Source organism: Anabrus simplex, chromosome 3, assembly GCF_040414725.1.
Source record: "Anabrus simplex isolate iqAnaSimp1 chromosome 3, ASM4041472v1, whole genome shotgun sequence".
NCBI lineage: Eukaryota > Metazoa > Arthropoda > Insecta > Orthoptera > Tettigoniidae > Anabrus > Anabrus simplex.
The window spans coordinates 288,766,070-288,777,163 of NC_090267.1; the positions used below are offsets into that span (position 1 = coordinate 288,766,070).

General features: G+C 40.7%; 1 protein-coding gene across 4 annotated transcripts in view; it reads right to left on the minus strand.

Annotated features, from left to right (window-relative positions):
- The window catches only part of LOC136867235 (uncharacterized), a 93,754-nt gene extending 84,953 nt beyond the window's left edge, over nucleotides 1–8,801 (minus strand). The window contains exons 1-2 of one of the 4 annotated variants that reach the window (XM_067144376.2): nucleotides 8,670–8,801; nucleotides 132–276 (exon numbers count right to left, since the gene is read on the minus strand). The gene's annotated coding sequence lies outside the window, so the exon portion shown is untranslated. Of the gene's footprint in view, nucleotides 1–131; nucleotides 277–8,350; nucleotides 8,470–8,669 lie in introns of those variants that run through there. The other 3 variants (XM_068227055.1, XM_067144375.2, XM_067144377.2) reach the window with 3 other exon arrangements.
- Between the last annotated feature and the right edge of the window lie 2,293 nt (nucleotides 8,802–11,094).

An 11,094-nucleotide genomic window follows, 5' to 3' on the forward strand; every position in this document is an offset into this window, starting at 1 on the left:
TACGAATACACCCAGTCTTCGAGCCATTAGAGTCCCTGGAGGATGCATTCACTTACTGCAGTTAACATGATAAAAACAATTTGAAGTACTGACATACTGTAGTAACTGCATAATGACTATACTGCACAAACCTGTAATGGCCGAGGTCTTCGTGCGTGATGCGTTGAAATTCCACATGTCTTTCAAATCTGTTTGTAGAAACTGAGTTAGAGAACTGGAGTTTTCCGGTGGCGCTATTTCCAGTGATAGCCGTAATGTCATAAAGAGAGCTATGACCTGCGGGAAGAGATCACTAGTTAGCAGTGTCCATACACGGCTACAGCAAGAATCAAAAGCATTCGGGCACTTAAGCATTTTCGATGTAAAAGGTAGTATTTCCACTCCTATGGGTAAAGTGCAATTCGGCACGTCAGATCTATTACTAGTGAGCTTACTTCTGAAAATAAGTGGGATTTGTTTACCAGTCCTTTTCATCTCTGTTATACTGTACTAAACATCAATTGGAGAAGGTGGCCTCTTCTATGTTCCAAAAGTATTCGGACTCGTACTAAAAGAGAGAAGAAAACGAATGCTGTGCCGTCACTGACGTGTTTCAAAACCGTATCGAGATTCGGGAGTAGTAGTGCATCAAGCTGCATCAAGTGGACAGCAGTGACATTAACAACAGGAACAAGGAAACAGAATACATCGCAAAGGTAAGGAGACGACACAGGGTGAAAGAAAATTCATTTACAAGGCTACATAATCAATTAAAATCATTAAATGAGATAAGCCGGATTGTTAGAAATCTTCGTTCAACTGTATACGATGTACTGGACAAAATCGGCAGGGACAAATCCATCCAGAACGGGCCAGGAACGGGACCCCGATCTGAGTGCTCCGAAGATTGCAGCTGAACTACAGAACATCGGTGTCACATACGAGCACAGTGCGGCGTATTTGTTATCGTAAAGGGTATCATGGTCGAGTCGGTCGGAAGAAGTTTTAGGTGAACGAAATGAAAAGGAAAAGCAACTGGAACTTTGGAATTTTTGAAAAAGATTATATGAACTGATGATAGCATATTCAGCGTGTTCGGTTCAGATGGAAAGCCGAAGGTATGGAGGAAAACGAACGCTGAACTAGAGCCTCAGAACATCTTTCCAGTTGTTAAACATGGAGGTAGCTCTATGTGTGTTTGGGGCTGCATGATGCACTCGGTGTGGGGAAGCTGCACATCATTAATGTTGTACTGCACCGCAGAATGTGCTTGAAAATCCTTCATTAAGAACTACCAGCCAGTACGGAAAAAAATTGGGATGACTGACGACTGGATCTTTATGGAAGATAATGACCCCAAGCATGCCGCTCATAATGTCGAACTGTGGCTGTTGTGTATCACTTCTAAACACCTACGCTCTCCAACCCATTCCCCTGGTGTTAATTCCATTGAACATATATGAAGACCTTTTGAAGAAGAACATAAGAAAGAGAGATATTTCAACAAAGAAAATCTCAAACATGCTTTGCTGGTTGAATGGGAACTAATACCTCAGACAGTAACTGCACGTTACGAGAGCTCCAACGCAGACTAAGAGTCGGTATTATAATGAGGATTTAAACTAAAGATTGAGTTAAACTGTAACTCGAGTTTAAACCGATGTTGAGTCTTATAATGGCCGGCCTAATTTAAACTGAGGTGAAGAAGGAAACATACGATCTTGATAGCAGTGACTTGCGAGAAAAGATGACTGTCGATAATGTTTTGCAGTGACTCGCAAGAAAAGATGACTATCGATAGTGTTTTGTTTACTTCCTATAGGAAAAATCAAATACAGTAGAGACAATATGCGACACTTCCGGATTTAGCCTTGTTAAAATGGGAGATAGGTCGCATGTGGCGCTCCTAGTGGCTTGACCTGATAATTCGCGCTAAATTCAAATATCAATGGAAATTTATATATATCCGGAAATGGATAAATAAATTACGTCTAGAAAGAAAGTGTTACTAGATATTAACTTCAAAGTTGCTAAAGCAATTCTAGATAAATGAATGAAGAATAATTTAACAGGTTATTATTTAAAGACTGAAATTAGACATATAATCAAGATATGAAATGGACTGCTGTGAAAGGGCTTGATCCTTCATTTATGCATTACTTTTTTAGATTTAGAATTCCTGCCTGAACGTTCACGGCTAAATTTTTCTTTTTTCTCCTGAAAAAAGCATTGTATCATCATATTAAAACACTTGTCAACAAAAAAATCGGCACATTCCTTACACACATGATTCAATGAATTTACATTTAAGAGCTAGGCAATTTTCCTTTTAACTTGAAGCCCACAAACAGAAAGAAAATCTATAAATTTAGCCTCAAAAACATTCAAACTTTCCCTATAAGCAATACTTGCCATAATGCCATTACATTAGGGTAAAGCAAATTTGCATCATCACATTGTTTCAACAAAATATGTACATTTCTTAAATCACCCATATTTTCTTCAGTGCTTGACAACGCATTACGGCATTCCAAATGGAGTAACTTGGAACACAACCAACCACACTCATATTCATATGTACTTTCCTGAATTAAATCAAACCCACAGATCACACCTACAAAAACACATCGGTATTGAAGGTTAACTGCTGCATTATACAATAAAATATGCGTATTATATTTTAAGCCAGTTAAAATATGGGTCGAGCAGGTCAGAAGATTATGAAGTACTATAAAAAGCTCTTTGTCACTGGAAGAATATATATGCAACACAATATTACTTACATTTTCTTGTCACGAGGGAAACGGAAGAAAGACCGCGCATTCTTCTTAACTTCATAGTTACTGCAGCCAAACACAGCACATACCTTTCCCCTCATGTTGAGAGGAGATATCAAGGAATGACACACGCTACTATTTAATTATGTGAACTCACTGAAAACGCATAAATAACACCAAAAACTTCACACACAAATACACGTGGTCTTATGACAGAATCAGTAGTTCTCAGGTCAATCCGCTAGAGAGAGCTCTGATAGCTGTCCCTCGATATCTCGCTGAGTGTCGCGTATTGTCTCTACTGTATTTGGTAAAATGGCGGATAAAAGCAATAAACGTCGTCCTAATTTTACTTGTAAGGAAATAGAATTGCTTGTGCAATTAGTACAGAAATATGTATATAGTCCGTGAAACAGTGGCCTTATGAATTCCTTCGAAATCTCCAATTTTAATAAACATACTACGCGAGGCATAAAACCGCAATGCTATTATTAGCTGACAGGGGTTATACAGCATGATTTCTGAAATAGAAGGAAGTTACTTTATTTTCTAAAATTTACACTTTTGACATTCAAATAGTTCAAAAAGTCATTTTTACATTCTTACTTTTTCGTTGCATATTTTATTCTAGCACCAATTTGCTGAAATAGGGTTATGGCAGTCTGTTCTGTAAGCTTAAACCTATTTAAAAACTATTTTTCATTCCATATATGAAAGTTGCATCCCCTTGCTCGGAAAACCCGTAGTGCCCGTGGTCGTTCAATAATTTGAACCACTTCTTCGTCATCGCTTAGTATTTCTTCAAACACCTCAAAAATATCTTCGAGATCCATTCGTTCTGCCATGTTGTAAGGTTATGTATTCTTAAACTTCAGTTTAAACGGTAGATGAGTGGCAGTAAAATTAATCTCTAGTTAAACTTAATATTAAGTTTTATAATACACGACTAACAGACCGAAGTTTAAACTGAACCAACAGTTTAAACTTCTATTATAATACCAGCCGTAAAAGTGATAATCAAAGCCAAAGGATATCCAACAAAGTACTGAAATGAAAGTGTTGTAGGATAAAGTGTGTGTTTCTTTGACTGGAGCACTCAGTGGCCGAATACTTTTGACGCGTGAGAAAGGAAGTTTCATTTATTTAAATGTTGTGTCTAATGTTGTTTTGTCAGTGCTTCATGAAAGTATAAGTGCCCGATATTTTGTGTGATTGTGTATTCAAGCTTACATGCGTATATTATCATCTACAAGAAAATGACCTAATAAGCTTGCGGTGTCCGACTACTTTTGGTTCTCTCTGTACATATAAGACAATTAACTAGGAACATAATAGGGCATTCTGATATGGTCATTTCAATAACACAAAGACTTATAATCCCAGCAACACTAGTTTCAACGAATCGCTTGTCTATATCAACGATATCGTCTTTAAATCCTTTTAACAGTCGCTGTAAGCATTATTCTTTCATACAACAGTCAATCGAAGTGACAGCTGTTCTTCATTTAAACTGTAGACTAATTAGACATCTGTAGAAAGGTCTGGGATGAGTTCTCATTAACGTTGAACTTCAGAAGCTGCGTTTTAAACTAAAGATATAAGATTAGCTACAATATTAGCGAGGTCGAGAATTAAATTACATCAGTTTGCGATTGGTCTATTATTATTATTATTATTATTATTATTATTATTATTATTATTATTATGAGAGGTTACATTGTCGAGGTGACAAAGTCTGGCTCCTTGGCTGAATGGTCTCCGGTTCAGAGGGCCCCGGTTTCGATTTCAATCAATCAATCAATCAATCAATCAATCAATCAATCAATCAATCAATCAATCAATCAATCAATCAATCAATCAATCAATCAATCAATCAATCAATCAATCAATCAGTCAGTCAATCAATCAATCAATCAATCAATCAATCAATCAATCAATCAATCAGTCACTAGTGATCTGCATTTAGGGCAGTCGCCCAAGTGGCAGATTCTCTGTCTGCTGTTTTCCTAGCCTTTTCATAAATGATTGCAAAGGAATTGGAAATTTATTGAACATTTCCCTTGGTAAATTACTCCAGTCCCTAACTCCCCTTCCTATAAACGAATTTTTGCCCCAATTTGTCCTTTGAGTTCCAACTATATCTTCATATTGTGATCTTTAAAGACACCACTCAAACTTATTCGTCTATTAATGTAATTCCACGCTATCTCTCCACTGACTGCTCGGAACATACCGCTTAGTCAAGCAGCTCGTTTCCTTTCTCCCAAGTCTTCCCAGCCCAAACTTTGCAACATTTTATAACGCTAGGCCTACTCTTATGTCGGAAATCACCCAGAACAAATCGAGCTGCTTTTCTTTGGATTTTTTTCAGTTCTCGAATCAATTAATCCTGGTGAGGGTCTCATACACTGCAATCATACTCTAGTTGCGGTCTTACCAGAGACTTATATGCCCTTTCCTTTACATCCTTACTATAACCCCTAAACACATCCGGCCGGGTCGGGGATTTTAACTACGTATGTTTTATTCCTGTGGCTAGGAGACTGGATGTTTGAGTTCGTCTTAATACACATTTCTTCATCTACAGACAACTTATCACCCTATCAGTCACCACAGAAAGACGTAAGTGACTCCATCCCTTCGTGTAGGATTAGCGTCAGTAGAGGTATTCGGTCGCAAAACTGAGTCAAATACCCACGACGTGTCGACCCAAATAATTTGGGAAACGTGGTAGGAAGAAGAAGAAGAAGAAGAAGAGGAGGAGGAGGAAGAAGAAGAAGACGAAGAAGAAGAAGATTGACGACGTGGTAAAATAATGCTCGGTTCACTTGGAAGGACGTAGGTTCCATTTCGATCGGGAAGTCGAAAATTTCAGGAATGATATTTCCACTTCCGAAGAGGCACACGTTTCTGAGGTTCACTCACCCTACAACAGAAACGAAGAAGATCTCAAACATAAAACAGAAAAGAGTATGCTACAAGGTTAATTTCTGGGAGCAAAAACACTCAAGACAGCTGTAGTCTCAGTTAAGGTACAGGCCTCAGCATTCACTTGGTGTGAAAATGGTAAATGACGGAAAATAAGCTTCAGGCTACCAACAACGGTGGAGATAAAACTCGCTATGTCTTGAATACAAGTTTAAAACTACACGTCTCGCTCCTTTGCACATTATTCTACAAGAGGGAGTCAGTCGCAGAGATATTTATGTGTGAACTGTCATGTCAAATGTCTCGTTCCATGTCGAAACAGTGTCAGTCCTGGACTCTAGCCTGTTTGAAAACAATGTTGTCAACCTTTGTTGCTTGGACTGAGCCTCTTCTGGAAAGAAGCGATATTTATCAAGTGAGGCAACGAGAGTATTCTTAGCACTTGCAAAAGTAGCCTGGCAGGATATCGAGAATTTAGAAACGAGAATTCTACAGCTGGAGAAGTATACTGTATATCACTCAGTCGACACCAAGAGGCCTGTTGACGAAGGTAGCCAGACTCTAATGAAGTGTGTGCTTGCCGGACTGAGTGGTTTAGACATTCAGAGTGCATCCTGGAGATAGTGGGTTCGAATCCCACTGTCGGCAGCGCAGAAGATGGTTTTCCGTGGTTTCCCATTTTCACACCAGGAAAATGCTGGGGCTGTACATTAATTAAGGCCATGGCCGCATCCTTCCATCTCCTAGGCCTTTCCTATCTTATCGTCACCGTAAGATCTATCTGTGTCAGTGCGACGTAGAGCCACTAGCAAAAAAAAAAAAAAAACAGTAGAGCGTCGGCCTTCTGAGCCCAAGCTGGCAGGTTCGATTCCAGCTGTGTCCAGTGATATTTACCAGGAAGTAAAAGAATTCCTATGAGACAGAATTTCGATACCTCGACGTCTCCGAAAATCGTAAACGTAGTTGCTGGGTCGTAAAATCAGTTACACTATTATTAACTTAACGCCGAAGACTCATCTTCCCGTCCAGTTGGCCTGGGTTAGATTCCCATTTCTGCTACGAATTTTAGTCTGGGTTGTGGCTGAATGTGGACCCTCTCTGACTTAAGTGAAATAGTGACAAAATAATTGATTAAAACACTACACCCGGTCACCCTAATGATACATTTCCTTACTAATACTCAAGATTAGGGTTGATCCTAAGGACCAGTAATTAGAAATACATCGCACACATATTCTGTTCAGATATAAATTATATTTGGCACGCTTGACAAGAATTAAGTATGTAGAGCTGTTACCCACGACGTTGTAAGCCTCTTATTGGTAAGTTTTTCCCAACGTTTTAAAGACTGTGGATTTAAAGATACGTCGGATTACTGGGAGACACGGTTCTCTTGAGTTTAAGCACTCTTAAATGTGATTATCTGCTACCTCCGGAGGCCCTGGTTCGATTCCCGGCTCCGGCACGAAATTTGAAACGTGGTACGAGGACTGGAACGGGATCCACTCAGTGTCGGAAGGTCAACTGAGTACAGGAGGTCCGATTCAAACCTCAGCCATCCCCGAAGTGGTTTTCCACTTTTCCTCCAGGCAAATGCCTGTATGGTACCTAACATAAGGCCACGGCCACTTTCTTCCCTCTTCCTTGTCTATCCCTTCCAATCTTTCCATCCCTCCCCAACAAGGCCCCTGTTCAGCATAGCAGGTGAGGCTGTCTGGACGAGGTACTGGTCCTCCACCCCATTTTATCCTCGACTAAAAAGTATCACTCCCCAGGACACTGCCATTAAGATGGTAGAGGTAGAATCCCTCACCGAGTCTGAAGGAAAAGCCAACCCTGGAGGGTAAACTGATTAAGAAAGAAAAGAAACAAATATCAACGGACTTAATTGCGGCCAGTATCCAGTATTCGGGAGATAGTAGGTTCGAACCCCACTATCGGCAGCCCTGAAAATGGTTTTCCGTGGTTTCCCATTTTCACACCAGGCAAATGCTGGGGCTGTACCTTAATTAAGGCCACGGCCGCTTCCTTCCCACTCCTAGCCATTTCCTGTCCCATCGTCGCCATGAGACCTATCTGTGTCGGTGCGACGTAGAGCAACTAGCAAAAAAATATCAACTGACTGCGTCGCGATTCAATCCTCTAAACTTGAAACATAAGAGACGAGCTTCTAACCAATTAGCCAGTCAAATAATAATAATAATAATAATAATAATAATAATAATAATAATAATAATAATAATAATAATAATAATAATAATTTCGTGTAGCTATAACGAGCCTTGCGACGAGATTTGCATGAATACTGGTGATAGCGTAAACATTCTGTACCCAAGCTAAAGGAATTCGCCGTTTTAAGAATTAAATCCTGTGACCCGGCCGTAAATCGAACCCGGTGCCCCATGGACCGAAGGTCAAGACTCTGACTACTCAGCCATGAAGTCGGACCAAATAAGAGTAGGAAAATGGAAATAAGGAAAAAAGAATAATATACTGGGAAAAAGAATAAGGAAAATAAAATAAGAATTAAAGAATGAGAATAAGGGAACGTAAAATTATAAGAAGAAAAGAAGAATAAGAGAATGGGAGAATAAAGAAGCGAGAATAATACAAAAAGAAAACAAGAATAAGAGAATAGTAAGTGTAAAGCAAAGGAAGCTTTTTACGTGACTGTTGGTATTGTGATCATAGCCACTTGTCATCCAGTTTTATGTGGAAGCCGAACCCCATGGACGTGGCTGCATTTCAAAATTCGTTCGTGTATTGGCCGGTATTCGAACCGCGGCCTTGGTGAGGAGCCAATGACAATAACACTCGGCTCCCATGCCTGGCCCTATAGAACAAAAATAAAAGCCTCTTTCATTCCGTCAATACTGTAAATAATAGGATTGTATTTTGTTTTCCAGTCCATCCTTGTTTATTTCGTGCACCTTTGGAATCAGATGACGAACTCCTAAGATAAGGAGCTTCATACCAGCTACTCACCAGTCCGAAGAGTCCGACTGTCCTCACAGCGATGTAAATGTCCATGTCTCGTGTGTGGATCACGCACACACTCGTATCCGACTGATGATGAATACACTCTGGGCTAGCCTTGGGTAACAACGTCACGGCTTTTATCGGCCGAGTCACAAACACGTCGCAAAGTTACTGTAAACTATGGCGATACCATGTCTGTGGAATTCAAAACTACTTCCCTGACTCGTGTTAACTACTCGTCGTACCAGGAACTGAACTATCAACTTTACATCACTAATGAAAAAAAAAAAAAAAATCGTTCAACGTAGAGGTCTGCATAGCAAATACTCCGACCAAAATGGAGCTTGAAAACTCTAAATGAATTAACGAACAACGTGAACTTTGAACTAGATCTAGAGTCTGAACTTTTAAAAGATAACATTAAAAAAATGCTATTTGTTCGGGGCGTCGACCTAGAAAGATCTTCTGCCCCTATGTGCACCATAAGTTAGGAACCTGCGTGTATTTGGAAATTGCGGAAGTGTAAAGTGTTGAATGTGAGGAAAGGAACGTTAAGGACGACACAAACACCCAGTCCCCAGGCCAGGGATATTAAGCATTTACAATTAAAACCCCCCTGACCCGGCCAGGAATCGAACCCGGGGCCGCCGGGTGACAGGCGGACGAGAGTCTGAACTTAGTATTCAGTAAGATGTCAACAGTGAGTTCAGGAAGCCAAGTAGGAGATGTCGAACGTATGGTTAGTTACAGCTTCACTGGCCCTGAATGGGACGTATATATTGGTAAAACTTTCAGGAGATAAAACTTTTTTTTTTTTTTGCTAGTTGTTTTACGTCGCACCGACACAGATGGGTCTTTTGGCGACGATGGGACGGGAAAGGGCTAGGAGTGGGAAGGAAGCGGCCGTGGTCTTAATTAAGGTACAGCCCCAGCATTTGCCTGGTGTGAAAATGGGAAACCACGGAAAACCATTTTCATTGCTGCCGACAGTGGGGTTCGAACCTACTATCTCCCGAATACTGGATACTGGCCGCACTTGAGTGACTTCAGCTATCGAGCTCGGTTGGAGATAAAACTAGGGCGTATGACCTCTTATCTCGTTGTAAGTTCATCATTCAAGGTCTGTTTGGGAACCACCCAGAGTCCAGCTTGAAGAAAACGAGAAGAAAAAATGGGGAGTTGTTTTTAGTTATTGTAACTTCAAGTTTCCTTGGTTGATCCACGAGTATTTATAATTGATTGAATGATTGATTCGTTCATGTGACGAAAAAGTAGGATGTGTCAGTATGGATGAATGGGAGGAATGTCTGAATGCTGAAGAGCTACTTTGGACACTGAGCAGAAAAGTGACTCTAAGGAGGGATTGTTATTCCACAATGTACAAGGCTTGCTCAAAAATGTAACCGAAGTTTGAAAATAACACCTTGAAGTTCTTATCTGCAGCCTAGTCAGCTTTGCTTCCTATGAAATACACCCTTCGTCTATTAACGCTCCCTAAATGCTGTTTTCGCTTACGGAACCAGTCCTAGTATCGCACGCAGTTCGACCTGCGATTTCAGTTTCTGATCTTCCTGATATTGGTTTTACGCCGCACCGACTCAGACAGGTCTCATTTCAACCATGGGATAGGACAGGACTAGGACTCTGAAGAAAGTGACCGTGGCCTTAATTAAGATACAGCCGTGGTATTTGCCTGGCGTGAAAGTGGGAAATCACGGAAAACGATCTTCACGGCTATCGACAATGAGGTTCGAACCACTATCTCCTGAATTAAAGTTAACCACTAAACGCCTCCAATCGCTTAGCCAACTCACACGGTCGATTACAGTTTGATCTCTTCAATTCTTAAAATCGTCGTGCATTCAGGGGAATAGAAAGAAATCAGTCGGGGCTAGGTAAGGTACGTAGGGAGGATAGAGAAGCACTGCGGTCGTATTCGTCAAAACTTCACGAATCCTCGGCGATGCGTGAGCAGGCGCTTTATTTTTGTTTATTATTGTTTGTCCACACATCTGATCTTTTCTCTCAAATGTCTCAAGACTTCGAAATAATACAAGGGGTTCAACGTTTGAACATTCCTGGCGCTTTCTGCGGTCTCGGAGATTATGTTTCACTTTTCCCGCACTCTGATGGGGTCGTGGACTTCGCTCTGTTTTACGTCAGGATGCCCTTCCTAATGCCAATCTTATTTGAAATGTTGCATTCACTATTGATTGTTTGTATGGTGGTTGGTAGTGTAGTGTGTGACCGAGATCGATAGCTGCAGTCGCTTAAGCGCGGACAGTATCCAGTATTCGTGAGATAGTAGGTTCGAGCCCCATTGTCGGCAGTCCTGAAGAAGGTTTCCGTGGTTTCACATTTTCACACCAGAAAATACTGGGGCTGTACCTTAATTAAGGTCACGCCCGCTTCCTTCCCACTCCTAGCCCAT